The 13,764-nt window shown below is 43.6% G+C and overlaps 1 pseudogene across 1 annotated transcript; it reads right to left on the bottom strand.

Moving 5' to 3' along the window:
• Positions 1 to 9,475: 9,475 nt before the first annotated feature.
• Positions 9,476 to 10,456, bottom strand: LOC308643579 (olfactory receptor 11L1-like; annotated as a pseudogene). Its single transcript has one exon. The product of its transcript is annotated as an olfactory receptor 11L1-like (transcript).
• Positions 10,457 to 13,764: the final 3,308 nt, after the last annotated feature.

The raw sequence follows: 13,764 nt of genomic DNA, 5'->3' as shown, positions 1-13,764 counted from the left end.
AAGAAGCAAATATTAAGATGGAATGAGACAGTAGGTGCTTAATTGATACATCTATGCCTTCATTGCAACATTGTACAAACATGGTTTTGTGTGTCCCCAATTGTATGCTTTCATTTTACAGTAGCTATATGTGTATGGCTTTTGTTGAAAGCAACAATGTTTCTGTGGTGACCCAGAGCCTTGCCATCTTACTGACACAGTTGAACATGACATCTCTTCTTGCTCTCAAGTGCATTGCCTAGCCAGTGAACAATCCTGAGGAAAAACACTGTATATAAAATCAGAGGCCTATTAAATCCTGACTCAAGCCAAAGTTAGTAAGCATTACTGTCTGTTTTATTCATCTTGAATTTAATAACTGCATTACTCTTAATTCATTGCAAATTGATCATTTTATGGTTTTAATAAAGTTTCCCAATTACTTACATTGTGCAAAGAAAAAAAGCAGAAATTTTGTATGAGACTGTGGTAGGGGGTAAATAAACCTAGAGTTGGGCTGGGGATATAGCTCAGTTGGTAGAGTGCTTGCCTTGCACGCACAAGGCCCTGAGTTCTAATCCCCAGCACCACACATAAACAAACCAACCTAGAGTCAACAAACTCACAGTGAAAACATTGTGGCATTTCTGTTTGATATAATTATGTGTTAGGTGAAATGAATTTCACAAAGCACCAAATTAACTGTGAACTCATAGACTTGGTTTAATATAAACTAATAATAACCCTGACTGAAAGATCACATTTTAAGAGAGCCCATAATTATAGATTCCCATGTTTCATCTTAAATTCAATAGAATTAAATGTTTAGCTACTTCTAAATGAAAAATCCCAAGAGCATGGATTCACCTATTTCTCAGTGATTCACTCTGCTCATTAGTTTTCTGGTTTCACATATGAAACACAAAATACATCCATTTAATACTTGCATGATAATTTATGTTAAAAAACTTCGCAAAACTACCTGAATTTGACTAAATTTTGCACTTTATCCTGCAAAGACTTAATTAGTTCACTCTTCAGTTTTGATTAGACCAGACCCTGAAACTACATGAAAAGTAAACCTTAGATTGGTTACTGATGAGTGTGTGAAAATTGAAACAATTTTGCCAATCAATCTGTTCCTGGAAAACAGACAAGAAGTGGGTAGAGGGAAAGGTGTGTTTATGGGAGGGTGGCACAGGGAGAAGTCAGTTCCCTGAGTGACTTCAGGTTCAAGGGTGCTCTCAGTGCTCCCAGAATCTTAATGAGATCACAGCAGAAGGTGCTTCTTGATTTTGACTCATCATTCCCAACACATAAGCGAAGATGACTTTTTAGGAGTCTAAATGGGATACCTGCAACTTTAAACAGAATCAATTTGACCAGTTGAGGTGAGCTGAATAATCCAGTAAATTTGTTTATTTATTAATTACATTAAGAAAGTTAAAAGCCCATTAAATTTTTTTCTCTCTAGCATACAAAGAGGACAGATGTGTGTGTGTGTGTGTGTGTGTGTGTGTGTGTGTGTGTGTGTGTAAAATATATGGTCTTAATCAGTTCTTTGTTGTGGGTTCTAATCAAGTAAGAATTTGATATGTCTTAATACTTAGAAGCAAAGAAGAAAGAAGTCTCTGACAGCATTGCACTACAAATTAGAAGTAATCATCTTCTTCCCAAAGAGTAACTATGTTTAGTCACAAGAAATCGTGTATCTCTTCCTTCCTTTTATTTTCAATAAAATATTTTTGTTTTTAATAAAATGTTTCAGAATTCATCTTTCCCCAGCTTGAATATCACACTTGACAAGTGAAATTGTAGAAATTTACTTTACACAACTTGATGCTTTTATATATGAACATACTGTGAAATGATTAAACCTGTGTTTAAACCTTGAAAATTCTCTTTTATTTATATATGTGAGAATTTTGAGCCCAAAACTAAGAAATTTCTTCCCTATTATGATCTCATTAAGGTTTCTGGAAAGCTAGATGTGGTAGTGCACACCTGTAATCCCAGCAGATCGGGAGGGTAACGAAGGAGGATCACAAGTTCAAAGCCAGCCTCACCAATGGCAAGGCACTAAGCAACTCCAGTGAGACACTATCTCTAAAACTAAAATACAAAATAGGGATGGGATGTGGCTCAGTGTTAGAGTGCCCCTGAGTTCAATACCCGGTATTTTTTTTAAAAAATAAAGATTTCTGGGAAAACCATGTAATCATTAATTAATGCAGAAAGTTTCCCACATATGGTACTTAAAGAAGCTGGCTTCCCTCCATATCTTCCCACAATTATACTTTTTTGGCCTTGTTTAAATTTGCTGTGGTTCCAGGAACAGAGTTATTTGAAAAATTGTTTGCATTTTCCACATCCACATATTGTCCACGGCCAGTCTGACATTCAGTTTTGTTTTTTTGTTTTGGAAGGGGTTGTGGGGGGAGAGTGGGTATAAAGAATTGAGCTCAGTGGCACTCGACCACTGAGCCCCATCCCCAGCTCTATTTTGAATTTCATTTAGAGACAGTGTCTCACTGAGTTGCTTAGCACCTCACTTTTGCTGAGGCTGGCTTTGAACTTGCAATCCTCCTGCCTCAGCCTTCCAAAGACATTCAGTTTTAGTGTGATTTTATTCAGGCCTCTGGTTCCACACCCAGGTTTCCACACCCTTAAAACTGCCACAGTCATCCCTTGGATGTGGGCTGTCTTTAAGTGGTGACATTAGGTCCTTGGGGCTTCATACTTACCTAGAATGGATAGAACCTCTAAATTATTATATGCACAGTGCCTGGTCTAGAAAGAAGAATTTTAATTCCATGGAAGCATCAATTTCAACAATGATACATGCAGCAGTCAGACAAATTGTCCTTTTAGCACCATTTCCTTGGGGCTTCCCCTGGCTGAAGCATGGACCACAAGAGCAGGACATGATGTCATGATGTCAGTGTGCACTTGTGTATGTAACATGGTGTCATTTACGATCAACAAGGTGGCAGCACAGCTCTCAACAGATGTCCAGATGCAGCCACTGCAAAAGGGACCCACTAGATTGGAGTTTGGGCCCAGCATTCATGTTCATGTTTCTGCAGCACTGAGATACCTGCTGCAGGAGGCATCATAAACTAGACATACAACCTGTTTTCTTTGTTCTCTGGTGACATCACATGTGAAAATCCAATGCAGCTCCTAACTGAAGAATAAATCCAGATGCTTGGAGTGTTTCAACATTGAATGTCTTTGGAAGAAACCAGAGATCTTTCACTGGAGAAGCAGCTGGAGGGCCCTGGATCCAGGTAACACTAAGATAGCTGTGGATGTCATGTTCCCGGGGCTTCTCGTGTACCCAAATTATTCTCAGTGTACTACCTGGCCTAGAAAGAGGAGTTTCAATTGCCAAGAGTGGTAATAAAAGTCTGAAAAGTTGTCTACTTGGTTAAATTGCATATTTCTCTTCTTTTGTGAATTTACAAAATTCAGCACAGAACACTTCCTTTGCACTTAGTAACAGATGAAAATGATGGTGTCGAGTGTGCTCCGGGTCCTCACTCTGCTCTAGCTATCTTGTTTGTGTTTACTCGAGCAGTGTCCTGTAGGCTGCATCACCTGGTCCATCCAGTATGAAAGTGACACAGAGTGGTTTTTTGATGAAAGATGGAAAAACCCAGTTGCTGATTTTGGAATTATCTCTGAAGTCTGCCTCCAATTTCAGCAATATCAGAATAATTGGCATCTGGCTCCTTGAAACATCAAAATTGCAAATGTTGTAACAAATATATCTTCCTAAAAAGTAAGTATATAAAACTGCTATAAGTATTTAGGCATCTAAACTATTTCACATATGGAGCTAATGAATATGTAATTGAGAAGAGTCTCTTTCAATTTTAAGTTGAATCACATTTTTTTTTTCCCTCACAGGTAACATTTTTCTTAAATGGACAAAACAAAAATGAGAATGCCTACACATCTTTTAAATTTTTTTTATTAATTACTTCAAAAGATATTAATTACTTCAAAAGGTTTAAGGGTATACGTATTTCATAAATTGGACGACTTTTTTTCTTTTTTACTTTTAACCTTGGTATTCACAGAGGATTGACTTTTGCCCCAAAGACACCAAAATTTACTGATTCTCAAGTCCTTTACCAAAAAAAAAAAAGTATAGCATTTGCATATAACTTACACATATTCTGCAGACACTGCGCACATCAACTCTAGATTATATAATACTTAATACAATGTAAATGCTACCTTAGTTTAGGGAATAATAAGAGAAAAGTCTATATGCGTTCATTACAAATGCAATCTCTAAAATATATTCAATGTGAAGTTGGTTGAAGCCATAATCCAGAAACCATCCAGAGTGAAATTGCTGGATCATAGGGTGTATTTTAAATTTTCATTTTTCTCAGCAACCCTCAAATTGTTTTCCATAAGGGCTTCAAAATTTTACATTCTACAAGTAGTACACAGGTTTCTGATTTATCTCATTTTCAATTAAACTTATTATTTTATGAAATAATAGCCAAAAAAAGCTACATAGTAAAAAGGACTGGGGTATAGCTCAGTGGTGAAGCACCCCTGGAATCTATCCCCAGTACATAATAATAATGATGATGATGATGATGATAATAACAATACTTTGGACATATAAAAGTGGATATATTTCTGTTTTGTTGCTTTGTCTTGCTAGTCCTTTACCAGCTTCTCCATTCCAATGGAAAACAACATGAAGTTTCCTCAAAAGTTAAAGAGAAAATAGAACTACAATATTATCCAGATTACCCTCTTCTCCTTAGAATGGAGAAAAAAAAATTATAGTATTAAAATGGAATTGTGTACACCAGAGAAAAAAAGAAACTAGTTTCACTTCTACACATGAGTAACTATCAAAAAAAGAACTATAATTAAAAAGGGTAAGGAAATGTAAATTTATTTATAAGACTTTCTAAAGTGGGGAATATATATATATATATATATATATATATATATATATATATATATAATATTCTGCTTAGGCATACATAGTGAAATCAGCAAAATTAAGCAAAGGGAAGGTTATTCCAAAATTCAGACTAATAATTATCTCATAGAGCAAAGAAGCCATATTCTTCTTTAATCTAATGTTTTGACTACAAAACCAATGAGAACGCAAAAGTTTTTAAGCCAAGGTGATTGCTGCACAGTTGGTGTGAACTGAGATCATGGAGTGACTGCACTTTGGCTCAGAGCCCAGAACAGAGCTGGGCAGCTGTGGAGGGCACTGGGCCCATGGCATTCTGACCAGAAGTTTTTGGGTTGTGCCAGACCACAGAAACCACTACACCCTGGACCCTCACTTGCTCTTCCTGCATCTGCAGCGGCTGAGCAGTGATAAGTAGTGAACTTGTGGGCTGTGAAATGGCCATTCCCTGAGAATGTGGGTCAGTCCTAGAGTGTCCCTGAGTTCGATTCCTGGGAAGAGAGAGAGAGAGAGAGAGAGAGAGAGAGAGAGTGCTATACAAATTTGGAGCTATTCCTTGAGGCATCATACAGATTTAGAGATGGGAAAGAAAGGTTATAAATAAATTTTTGGTTAAAACAACAGCAAACATGTGAAGAGGATAAAAGATTACAAACCCAGGAAAGAATGTGGATTCACATGCCATTTAGACTCTAAGATCAGGCAGTCATTTTTCTCTATTTTGATCATAAACTCTTTTTCACTGTTGAACCACTCCGCAAAGAAAAGACCACTGATTCTAATTTTAAATCAAATTAAGCAAGTTTATATTGTGTACACAAAGAAAGCTGGCCAGGACTGTCTCTCCCAACCCTGGGCTAGAGATCAGCACCCCAGCTCTCCAGAAAAAAATTATAGCACAAAAAGTTGCAAAGGGAGGTGTCTTGAGAACTTATAGCAAACAGGATTTTGACAAGCCTAATACAATGATCTGCATGGCTTAACATTTCAAGGTAGGGAATAAATTCAGATCCCAACGTCAGAATTTATGAGGTGCTGCTGAGGTTTAAGAGAGGGTTGTTATCTGGTCAGGGAGACCCAGGCATGGATGAGTTCAAGGCATGGGCAGGCATTCCAAACAAGTTGAGAAATCTCAGGAATTTATAGTAAAACAGAAATGAACTTTTCATGAATTTGTGAGGAGATGGATCCCAATCTTAAAATGGAATTAGGCTGAGTTTATCAGTCACTTGGTGATTCAGAAGTAAATGGAAAATAGAGGTGATTTTCATGAAAATGGAATAGTTTCTCTATTCATCAGGAAATTGAATGTCAATTTTCCTTTTCTACACCATCATTAAATTGTTGGTCATGTTGACAACTTAACCAAAAGAATGGTATTCATATAATAAATGCACTGTTTTCATTCTATGTGCACAATAGGTAATGTACCCACGTGATTCAGTTTGTTACATCACAGTCAGAGAACTGAAGCATCCTTTAGGCATTAGTAAGGCTCACAGCCACAGGAATTATTTTCAGCTTGGGGTGAGCTTTATTCTACCTCCTGTCTGTGTTGTACCTATGACAAAAACACTTCAGGTATCTGAAATGACCCCTTAAAAAGTTGATACATTTATTTATTCAACAACTGAGAGTCAAAATAAATAATAATTTTAAAACACATAATATTACTCATATAACACTGTACAATGGTCCAGTGATCTTTGGAAAAGTAACTGAGGAATAAATTGCGCTGAACTTCAGTTCCATTAAACCATCTCCCACCAAAGACCAGACTCCGTGAGCCTGCACTTGCACAAGCCACTGAAGGGGGAGCGAGGTGTAGGGCGGAGTGACAGCTGCGCCTAAGTGGCCTTGCACAGCCCAGAGGGCGCTCCAGGCAAGGCCAGTGTTGGACAGAGGGCACAGATACATGCCTGACCCCATCTCGCCCACTCCATCCAATGGGAAGCTGAACTCTAGATCTCCTTCTTTCTCAGGAGTGGCTGAGGAACCTGAGGAAGTCCTTGCTCTACCCCGCTTAGTCCCAGGTGTCCTCCCACACTCCCTTTTGAAAACCTCTTCCTTGGAGAATCTTGCTCCTAAGTACAAGAAGCTGTCTTTCCAGATTAAGATCAACTCCTTTGCCCTGGACTGCTCCCTCTCATTTGCAAATGACTCTAAGGCAGGTTTTCTCACAGCCAGGAGCCCTGCAGGGACTGACCCCTCCCCACTTCACTATGCCCAGCTCCTCACTATTCCAGCAGCCACACCTTTGGCTCTGCTTTCACTCCAAGCCAGACAATGCCTTAAATTACTGATTGAAGACACCAGACACCTAAGTATCACTTCCTGTCAATCCAGGTAGCTCGGGTAACCTGGTTAGATCTGCCTTTAGTTTTTGCTTTGGATTTCTATCCTTGGCTTCCCTTACTAACTGACTCTTCATTTATCTTCTTGGTCATCACTGACTTGAAGTCCTTCCCTTTCTTGTTCCATCTCCAACTGTGCCCACAAGCTCAGCCTCAACCCAGGATGAACCTGACTTTCACCGTAATCCTAAGGTGCTGAACCCACAGGCAGTGCCACATGAACGAATGATACCACCCTCATTGGGCAAAGTGGGTCTGGGGCACCTGTAGCCCTCCCTTCAAGCCCGAGGGTGCTGCTGTCTGTGGCACATAGGCGCCACCGACCTTGTCATAAACATAAGCAGGTTAGGGCTGGGGATACAGCTCAGTTGGTAGAGTGCTTGCCTCACATGCACAAGGCCCTCGGTTCAATCCCCAGCACCACATACACACCCACAAAAATTGGCAAATCTTACTGTATGTTAATTGTATCTCAATAAAATTGACACAACAATTAAAAAAAAAAAAAAAGCAGATGAGCCCTCAGGTGAAAGTGCCCAATCCTATCTCCATTTCTAAGACCTCATCCAAGGAAGACCTCTGCCTTCTGCCCCTGAGGCTGAACCAAGTTCTCTCCCTCTGAGCACTGCCACTTCACACTTGTCCTGGACCCTGTCCTGCCCAATCCCAGGCTTTCAGGTGCTGCTTATACTAGAGACCTCTCAGGCTTTTGTACACTAATGGCCTTCCCCACCTGCATTGGAATCAACCCAGGTGCTAACATCTTACAATTTATAAAAACACAACTACACCTCCCTTGAGATATTTGGCTCTCACCCCTTCAACACTACCCTTCAGGAAAACTGTTTGCAAACACAGCTGCTCCCTTCCCTCTGGAGCATTCTCTTGGGCACTGCCCCCTGTGGTATCACCCTCTACTTGACAAAGACACTGCCCTCTCTGGACAGCAGTGCTCTGGGTCAGGCAGAGTGCAACCCTCTGGCTCCAGCTTCCCTGCTGTCCCTTCCTCCTGCCAGCTCTGCCCCTGAGCCACCAGCTCCGCCCCTGAGCCACCAGCTCCACTGCTAGCTCAGCCTCCTCTGGGTGTCTCCTACCATGTGGGGTTCCTCCTCCCACCTTTTTGTATTTTCCATTCCTTCACTCTGCTCTGTCTTTGCTCTCTTGATTTTTTGGTTGCACTTTCCTGAAGGGACCTGTTTATATGGATTTCATTATCAAACGAACTTCCTCTACCCCATGAACTGCTGCATTGACCCCAACAGTTTTTTCTCTGTCTTTTCTTTAAATAGTCTTTACATAGTTGTAAATGCAAAATTCATCTTCAGTTCTATATTTAGTACCCTCCAATAATCAATCATTTCTCTTAGTGTAAATTCAAAACCTCCGCAGGGTTACTAATGATCCACAGGAACAAGGCTCTACCCCTCCCCAGGCTGACCTCTGTCCACCTCCCCAGTCACTCTGCCTCCCTCTTCTGTCCTGCATGCCACCATCTCAGCCTGGACTTCTCTGTCCACTTCTGCTCTCCTCCTCCCAGCAGTGAAGGTTAAGCACTTGGTGGGCAGAGCTTCCCTAACGCCCTGCTGATGCAGGCCTTGCTAAGGTCTGCCTTCACACCCAGCCTACTCTCTGTTCCACAGTGTTTACAGAAACAGAAGCACATCCTTATTCTCTATAGGGCTCAAGCCCTCTTGCCTTCTGGAATTAGGCTTCATTGAGGCCAATCTTCCTCACCTTTTCTATATCTTGTATCTCCAGGCACTGCAGACTGAGACCTCCTACTTCAGGGGATTAAAAGTATTTGTGGAATTAAGGAATTGAATCTGTCAGGGTGTGTGTGTGTGGGGGGGGTAGTGGCAGAGATCTCCTAAATCCTGGGTGAGCAAAGGAACTTGTGAAATAAATTTGTATTATGCCACAGGGCCTGACTCCAGTCTTCTAATCCCTCTACCCCCTTCCTTCCTTCCCTGGAATTTCATTAAACAGAAAATATTAGAAGTCTAGCTTATCCAAGACAAATGCTTAGCACTTTAAAAATCCTTATTTGTTCTCTTATTACTAGGAGATAATGGAGGACAAAACACAATTCCAAAGTCTTGGTTTGCTTTTTCATTCATTCTTGCCACAGCTGTCATACATCAGGTTTGAGGTGTGCAAGGCCAGTTTCCCAACCGTGCGTAAGAGGTTAGAACTGCCTGTCCCTATGCTGTGCAAATGCAAGGGAATCCCTCAGGGACCAGTGGCCTTGCTGCCTTCTCAGGGCTTTTCTAACAGCCTCCTTGAAGTCTTTGTTCCTCAAGCTGTAGATGACTGGGTTCATCAGTGGTGTGACCACGGTGTAGAAGACAGAGATGATCTTGTTGATTTCGGGTGACAGGTGGGCACTGGGGTGCACATACATTGAGATCATGGTCCTATAGTAGATGGTGACAACAGCCAGGTGGGACCCACAGGTGGAGAAGGTCTTCCTCCGTCCAGAAGCTGAAGGGATCCTCAATATGGAGGACACAATGAAGACATAGGACACAAGGGTCAGGAGAAAACAGACGCACAGCACTGCGACCGACAGGACAAAGATGGCCATCTCGGTGACGTGGGCACTGGAGCAGGAGAGTTGCATGAGCGGCGGGAGGGCACAGAAGAAGTGGTTGATCTGGTTGGGCCCACAGAAGTCCAGCTGGGAAATCATCATGGATGGCAGAAAGCCTGTGCCCACCCCTGTCAACCAGCAGAGGGCCACCAGGTGCCTGCAGGTGCAAGGGCTCATGAGGAAGGGGTAGTGCAGTGGACTGCAGATGGCCAGGTCGTAGGCCATCATGGCCAGGAGGAAACACTCAGTAGCCCCAAAGAACACGAAGAAGTAGAGCTGTGCCATACAGGCGGAGAAGGAGATGGCCCAGCCCCAGGAGGCCAGGTTGGCCAGGAGAAGGGGCACGATGGTGGATGTGTACCAGATCTCCAGAAAAGAGAGGTGCTGGAGGAACGTGTACATGGGGGAGTGCAGGCGCCGGTCCTGGCTCACCACTGCGATGATGACGATGTTCCCGGTGAGGGTCAGGAGGTAGATGAGTAGGAAAATGGTGAAGAGCAGGGTCTGCCACTCCTGAAGAGTCCGGAATCTGAGCAGCTAAAACTCGGTGACTGCAGACACATTTGGGGCTTGCATCGTCTGGGGGCAGGGACTGCAGAAAACATGTATGATAAGCACGGGGTGCGAGGACAAGAATATTATGACCACTGGTGTTTGGACCTTCAGGGCTTTTTTGTTTTGTTTTAGGTTTGCATGTGCTGCTCTTGGGAGGTTCAAATGCCCAATCCCATGCTCCTTTTATTTGACCACATTTGGATCTGAATATCAATGGCTCCAGGCTTCCTGACCCAGTCACTCCTCCTGACCCAGTCACGCCTCCCTCTCCTCAGTGAGGATTGCAAATATGTTCTGTTTTCAAACCTCAGCATGGCCTTGTCTCTTGACCAGAAGCCTGGGGTCCCCATGGGAGCACGTGCAGGCTTAGGCCACTAACACCCCCACCTACCGTTCATCTGTACCCCGAAGGAGTGGTGTGCATGGGTCTCAGCTAGTCCCTCACTTGGGCTGTGTCCTCCCCCATGCTGGGAGGTGCTGCAGGTTTCCAGCTCATCCTCTCCTGGCCAGCAGTGGCCACCTCTCTGCTGGAATTGCTCCAGTTTGCCAAAAGCCTGGTTTTTACTCTCTGTAAATGAGAGGTGAAGCACACATCAAAGGTCCAGCTGTGCTGCCTCCATGGGCTGCCCACCCCCATGGACTCCTTCCCTGGTGGAGACCGTTCCTTTCTTCAGTGGCCCTTAGTCCTCTGCTTCATTTATGAGTTGGTTTGTGCATTTGCTTGTTGTAGTGGGGGTTGAACCCGGGCCTCACTAGTGCAAGGCAAGTGTTCTACCACTGAGCTCCACCCCAGCCCTTTGGATTTTAGACAGGGTCTCGCCAGTTGCCCAGGCTGGCCTTACACTTGCCACCCTCCTGCCTCTGCCTCCGAGAAGCTGGGATCACAGGTGTGACCACCACCACCCCAGCTCCTCTGCTTGCTTTGTCCACTGCTCTCAGGACCCCTCCCTCTTCCTGATCAGCTCGTCACTTAATATCCATGACCTTCCTCTGGGTTCCACCGCAGCTGGCTCTTCACGTTTGCAAACTCTCAGGGTTTACAGCAGCTCAACATGCAGCTCTTGACTTTACTCATTCATTCATTCATGATGCTGAGGTTGCACCGGGCCTCCTGCTAGCCTGACTCTAGGTTCAGTCTCTTGGCTCTTAACCCTCAATTTCACGTGTTAGTCTTGAATATTAGGGTGCAAACAGCTGTCCTATCTGAAATGCACCACAGATGTCCACTCAGCTCCTGAGTCTTCTGTGACTTCACCTCCATCCAGCCTCCCAGAGCTGCCCACCAGACCCTTGGTGCAGCTGTCCACCCCCACAAGGGGGTACTCTTCATCACTGCTCAACCAGAAACCTTGACTTTGACCCAATATTAGACTGTTCTGCAAAATCAGCTGGCTCCACCTGCAACTATTTTCAGGTCCAGGGGGATCACTATTATCCGCCCACTTTGCTTGCTGCCTGGAATAGGTGCCACCATCTCTCACCCTGATGGCTGCAGCGCTTTCCCTGCGGCCCTCCATGACCACTGTGCCCTACTCAGTAACTCAGTCTCTGGGAGGAAGTGAAAGCGCATCTTACACAGGGGCACAGAGGAGCTGCGGATCGTCCCTGGTTGGTGAACAGAACACTGGCCAGTCCACGCACTCCCCTGAGGACCCCCTCTTCTGCTGATTTGCCACTTTGCTCATCATCTCCAAGACTGCAGTTCGTTTTTTTGCTGTGTTCTGTTTTCTCCTCTTGTGCCTGGGCAAAAGCATCAGGAAGGCTATGTCCATTGAACATGGAACCTTTACATGGACTGAAGATGACACCGTAAGCTCTATGAAGCTGCCTTCAGGAGCCCAACACGGAGCAGGAAGCCTCACGCACACACTGGATCTCTTAAATCCAGCTCAAGACGAGGCCATGGGGACCCCAGGGCATTCTTGGTTGGCTGGGCCCTGCTGGGTCCTCTTCCCTGCCTCTCACACCTGGGTCTGCTCTTCTCCTTGCCCATTTGGCTCCTGACTCTCATCTCCTCTGTGTTCTTCTAGCCACCCAGATCTTGCCTTTCTGTCCCCTTCACAGGCCCCTGGATTATTGTCCCTGGACATATCTGCGGGCTCATTTCCCACATCCTTTTGCCCCCTCAGAGACCACTTCCTGCCTGAAGTCTGGAGGAGCTGGTCACCTTTGTGACCAGCAGGTGACACCATCCAAGGCAAGCGCTGCCCATTGGCCTGAAGAGCATATCCCAGCAGTTCTGCCTCCGACCTTCGCATGAACAACCAGGGGATGCTGGGTGCTGGAATTTAACCACATAGAAGGATTTGCTCCAAGACTGGGCAATACTTAGAAGCTGTCTGGGCACACAGCCATGATAGAGCTATGTCCCCAGATTCTTATAGTTATTAACTACGCCATCTTGGAACATGGTCTTTTCCTGCCTTGGCTTTCTCACTTTTTGTGTGTGACATTATCATGTAATTAAGTAAATCTATTTACTGTTCCTTTTAAATGTAATATCCTGCTTATCTCGCTCACTTTTACAGACCCTTATATACACCTTATATCATACTTTTATTACCATTTACCTTGATTGTGAATAAAACAAAAATAAATCATTTAGCCATGGGGAAGTATGATATGCAGGTTTGTGAGAACCCAATAAAAGCAAACAAGCACAGCATCCCACTAGACTAAGTTTACAGGGTTTTGGGCTCAGTTTTCCAGTTAAAGTTCCTTTTTGGGGGCCAGGGTACTGGGGAATGAACTCAGGGGCACTCAAACACTGAACCACATCCCCAGCCCTATTTTGTATTTTATTTAGAGACAGGATGTCACTGACTTGTTTAACACCTCAATGTTTGCTGAGGCTGGCTTTGAACTCCAAATCCTCCTGTCTCAGCCTCCTGAGCCTCTGGGTTTACAGAAGTGCACCACAGCTTCTGGCTAAACTTTCTCTTATAAGTTCAAATGCAACAAGAAACTGAACTTATTTAATCACCATTTGTGGCTTAAATACTTTCAATAATAAACTCACTACAATTACTTAAATATTATTTCCAACTTTTAAAATTAACTTCATGAGCCGGGTGCGGTGGCACATGCCTGTAATCCCAGTGGCTCTGGAGGCTGAGACAGGAGGATTCCGAGTTTAGATCCAGCCTCAGCAAAAGCAAGGTACTAAGCAACTCAGTAAGACCCTCTCTCTAAATAAAATACAAGGTAAGGCTGGGGATGTGGTTCAGTGGTTGAGTGCCCCTGAGTTCAATGACTGATAAAAAAAAAATAGCTTCATTACATTAGCTGAAAATAATAAAGATTGCTGCCTCTCAGAACGCTGCCTGCTT

The sequence above is a fragment of the Spermophilus citellus genome (genome assembly GCF_964194105.1).
Source record: "Spermophilus citellus genome assembly, chromosome: 1".
NCBI classification, from domain to species: domain Eukaryota; kingdom Metazoa; phylum Chordata; class Mammalia; order Rodentia; family Sciuridae; genus Spermophilus; species Spermophilus citellus.
The sequence above is the reverse complement of the archived record's forward strand: the minus strand, read 5'-3'. Positions and strand labels throughout refer to the sequence as shown.